Source organism: Eublepharis macularius, chromosome 4 (assembly GCF_028583425.1).
Source record: "Eublepharis macularius isolate TG4126 chromosome 4, MPM_Emac_v1.0, whole genome shotgun sequence".
Classification (NCBI taxonomy): Eukaryota; Metazoa; Chordata; class Lepidosauria; order Squamata; family Eublepharidae; genus Eublepharis; species Eublepharis macularius.
The window spans coordinates 72,685,385-72,690,113 of NC_072793.1; the positions used below are offsets into that span (position 1 = coordinate 72,685,385).

Genomic DNA, 4,729 nt, shown 5'->3' on the forward strand with positions numbered 1-4,729 from the left:
TATTGGGTGGTTCAAGTTCCTTACTGAATCCTCAAAGTCATGTTTGCATGAGTTCTGAGTCTCAGTATTTACAGAACAACTCAAGTCAATACCTGAAAACATTTGATAGTGAAAAGTAGGGGTGTGCGCCAAGAAAGTTTCCATTTCAGTTTAGGTTCCCGGTGGGGCCGGGTCCAGAATAATTCCTGTGCCTCACCAATGCTCCAATGGCTGTAATCAATAATTCTATTACTAGTTTGTTCTGCGTCAGCTGGTGCCAGCTTGGAACTGATCCATTTGGGTTTTGTTATGTATTGGTCAAGCTTCTAGCTCAAACAAGGGTACTGAAGCCTGTGCTGTCATTGGTTGTATTTTGCTGGTAGTAGCCAATCAGGGCGGCACGATAAAGACCAATCACTGAGCTGTAAATAAGTTATAATGTATATAGTTGATGCAAGTGAAGGGTTCCTGTTCTGCGTATTCTCATTGGATGATAAGATAGTTGGGGTGTGGTTTGGGAATGAAAGTTGTGTATATATGTGCGGCTTGCCGCCTAGGTTTTCAGTGATGTTCTGATCGAATAAAGACCTTGTTGAATCACTCAGTGTCTGAACCCACTATTTAACACTGGCGATGAGGATGGGATACTGAGTGAGTATGCAGACCCACAGACAGAGCGAAATCACTAACTAGTGCTCAGTTATGCAACCCTGAGACTAGAGCAGAACTACAAGGCTTGGGTAGGCAGCACCAAGAATGGAGCAGAGTCACTTACCAGAGAGGAATTGTTGCCTCAGCCACCTGGCACTGTTCACTCCATCCCCGTAGGTAGACATGGCCGCTAAGGGCCACTTGGAGCCGTTCGACTCAACAGCCAAGGACTGGGAATCCTACATCACCCAGTTCGAATTCTACCTCAAAGGAAACAAGATAGATGACGCAGATCTCACAAGAGCAGTGTTCTTCAGCATGTGTGGGCGGTCCATGTTTGACATAGCCCAGGCACTATTTGCGCCCACTCCGCTTCAAACTACAGCATTCGACACGATCAAAAACAAGCTCAAAGAACATTTCTCACTGCAGCCATCCAAGATAGCCTGCAGACAAGCATTCTATAAGAGAGATCAGGTGTAAGGCGAATCAATAGCATCATTTGTCACAGCCCTCCAACAAGCAGCCAGGCAATGCAATTTTCTTGACCTCGAGATGGCACTTCGAGACAGGCTGGTGTGCGGTCTTTGGGATGAAAAGCTTCAGAGGCGACTGTTTGCGAAAAAAAGACCTGACCTTCAAGACTGCATACAATGCGGCCATTGCCGCTGAAGCCACAGAACAGTCTGCAAAGGAAGTCTGGCAATCACGCACTCCACCACCATCCTGCAAGTCTGAGCGTGTGCATCAGGGCTGCATAGAGGACATATCCTCATCGGAAGATGAAGAGGAGGAGGTGATGCGAACTAAGTTCAATGACAAGAAATGAGGGGGGCCCAGACATTCCAGGACACCCCTTGTGCAAGCTGCGGAGGGTCCCACTAGATGAAATCATGTCAGTTCCGGGACACACAATGCCGGAACTGTGGGAAGTCGAGGCACATTGCCCATACCTGTCGTGCCACCAGAAAGCAAGATGGGTCACCCAAGTCAGGCCACAGGTCAGACTTACAGTCAAAGGATCAACTGCCACATGCTTGCTCTATGCCATGCTGAAGTCATACAGACAAGTGACTCATCCATCCTAGCCTTACAACCTCCGACGTGTGAGAAAATAAAAGTGACGGTGAGGATCCAAGACGTGCCTTGTGAGATGGAAGTCGACTCCGGGTCTGCGCTATCCATCATCTCCTCTCACATTCTGCAGAAGATCTGCCCCAAGGCATCTAGCTGTCGCCTCAAAACAGTTGACCTACTACTAAAAGACTTTCAGGGCCATCACGTGCCCGTAATGGGCATCGGCACAGTCCAAATTAAGTACAAAGACTTTATTGGGCTGCCACAGCTGGCGGTGGTTCATGGCTGCCAGCCAAGCCTACCGGGCCTAGACTGGTTCCAACCCCTCAGCATCCTGATTTCAGGCGTGCAGCAGATCTGTCACAGTGAAGTGGCATCCGTGTGCAGAGAGTTTCCAGAGGTCTTCGATGGCTCCCTAGGAACATACACCCGGCCTCCAGTGTCCTTCGACCTCAACCCAGCCATGGCACCCATCCACCTTAAGCCTCGCAGGGTCCCCTTAGCATTCAAGCTGAAGATAGATGAAGAACTGGACTGGCTGATCGAGCAGGGAGTCCTGGAGCCAGTTTCCCACGCAAAATGGGAAATTCCCATAGTAACGCCGCTGAAGCCAAATGGAGCGGTCAGAATTTGTGCGGACTATAAATGTACAGTCAACAAAGCCCTTCAGCAACATGCCTACCCAGTGCCAGTCATGAGCCATCTCCTGGCATTGCTCTAAGGGGGAAAGGTCTTTGCAAAACTTGACCTGGCCCAAGCTTACCAACAACTTCCCATGGACAATGCAACAGCCAAAGCCCAAACGATCGTGATGCACCGGGGTGCGTTCAAAGTCAAGCGGCTCCAATTCGGCATCAACATTGCTCCAGGAATCTTTCAAAGCATCATGGAAGGTCTTTTCCAGGGAATCCCAGGTGTCATCCCGTATTTCGATGACATCCTGATCGCGGGAGACTCGGAAAGCAAACTGACAGAGTGACTCCAAATTGTCCTTAGCAAACTACGGGATGCAGGCTTAAAGGTGAAGCAAGAAAAATGCCAGTTTGCAGTCCCAAGCGTGGAGTTCCTGGGATTCCTCATCAATGCAGCTGGTATCCACCCCACACCAGCCAAGGTGCGAGCCATCAGTAGTGCACCTCCTCCAGGCTCAAAGAAGGAACTACAAGCCTTCCTGGGCCTCCTCAATTTCTACCACGCCTTCTTGCCCCACAAGGCGTCGGTCACAGAACCACTGCACCACCTCCTCGATTCCTCTGCCCCCTGAGTATGGGGCCGAAAAGAAGCCATGGCATTCGAAACAGTACAAGTCCTGTTGTCCTCCAAGAGTTTGCTAACACATTTGGATGAAGGGAAACCGCTTGTCCTCGTCTGCGATGCCGCACCATATGGCATTGGAGCTGTCCTAAGCCAAAGGATGTCCAACAGGCAAGAAGCACCCATCGCCTACTTCTCGAGGACATTGTTGTCTGCAGAGCACAATTACACTCAGATAGACAAGGAAGCTTTGGCTATTGTAGCAGGTGTAAAGAAGTTCCATGACTACCTCTACGGCCGGAACCTCCTCATCGCTACAGACCACAAGCCGCTGCTGGGTTTGTTTGCTCCTGACAAGCAAACGCCCCAAATCCTTTTTCCCTGGATGCTGTGCTGGATTGTGTTCATGTCTGCCTACACACATGACCTACAGCATTGACCGGATAAAACGATTGGACACGCCGACACCCTGAGCCACCAGTCGCTGCTCGACACAGGGGCTGACCCATCACTGGCTCACCACATCCTACTTCTCAAGGACCTGCTGAGTCCACCAATCTGAGCCTCCAATGTAGCAGCTCACTCCACCAAAGACCTCACCCTCACCCGTGTGCTCAACTCGGTGTGGAGGGGGTGGCCAGAGAGCCATCCGGCCAAAGAATTCCAGCCATACTCCACCAGGCAACACAAACTCTCAGTGCACAAAGGCTGCCTGCTATGGGGGAATTGAGTTGTCATCCCAACCAAGCTGCGAAAACAAGTGCTCAAGGTGCTACACAGTGGACACCCTGGCATTGTGCGCATTGTGCTTCACAGGGCTATCGAGGAGTGGGTCTGCTTCTGTCAGCCATGCCAAGAGACTTGCCCGGCCCCAGCACAAGCTCCAATGCATCCATGGGAGTCAGCAAGAGACTCCACATTGATTTTGCCGGACCATTCCAGGAACAAACGTTCCTAATAATCGTGGACTCATACTCAAAGTGGCTAGAGGTTGTCCCTGTTTCCGCAATGACTACTACTGTAGTAATTCGGGACCTACGTCAGCTGTTTGTGACACACAGGTTGCCCAACACTCTAATATCCAACAATGGGGCACAGTTCATGGCAGCTGAATTCCGGCAGCTGAATTCCTGGCTGGCAATGGCATCAGGCAAGTCACGTCAGCCCCGTTCCACACTTCCACCAATGGGCAGGCGGAATGGATGGTGTGAACAACCAAGGACAGCCTCCGGAGGATCAGTCAAGGTGACTGGCAGACACGATTGCCTGCTTTCCTGTTACAACAGCATGTCACTCCCCCTTCCACCACAGGCCATAGCCCCGCTGAGCTTCTGATGAAATGGAAGCTCACCATCACACTGGGCAGGCTGTACCCCGACCTATCAGCTGAGGAAAGGGCCATGCTGGAAGAAGAGGTGAGAACCTTCCAACCAGGAGATCTGGTCTACACTCACAACTACAGCGGGGGACCACTGTGAGTGCCAGCATCCATGGAAGCAGCAACCAGACCAGTATCGTATACCATTGTAGCGGCTGACAGCAGGAGGCTACGGTGACACTTGGACCAGCTCTGATGCAGATGGCCAGCAAGGACAACAGAGACCGAGGGCGTGCCTGCATCTAGCGTCCTGGAAAACACCGCAGCACAAGGAACAGACCATGCACCCGTGCCACTGGTTCCCCAGACACTAAGCCCGCAGTGTACAGAGGCAAGTACTACTCCTGGGAACCAAACAGAACTGGGTAGCAGGCTAACCATGGTGCCACT

General features: G+C 51.3%; 1 pseudogene; it reads left to right on the forward strand.

Annotated features, from left to right (window-relative positions):
• Nucleotides 1–813: 813 nt before the first annotated feature.
• LOC129327598 (uncharacterized protein K02A2.6-like) lies at nt 814–4,296 on the forward strand (annotated as a pseudogene).
• The last annotated feature ends 433 nt before the right edge of the window (nt 4,297–4,729 follow it).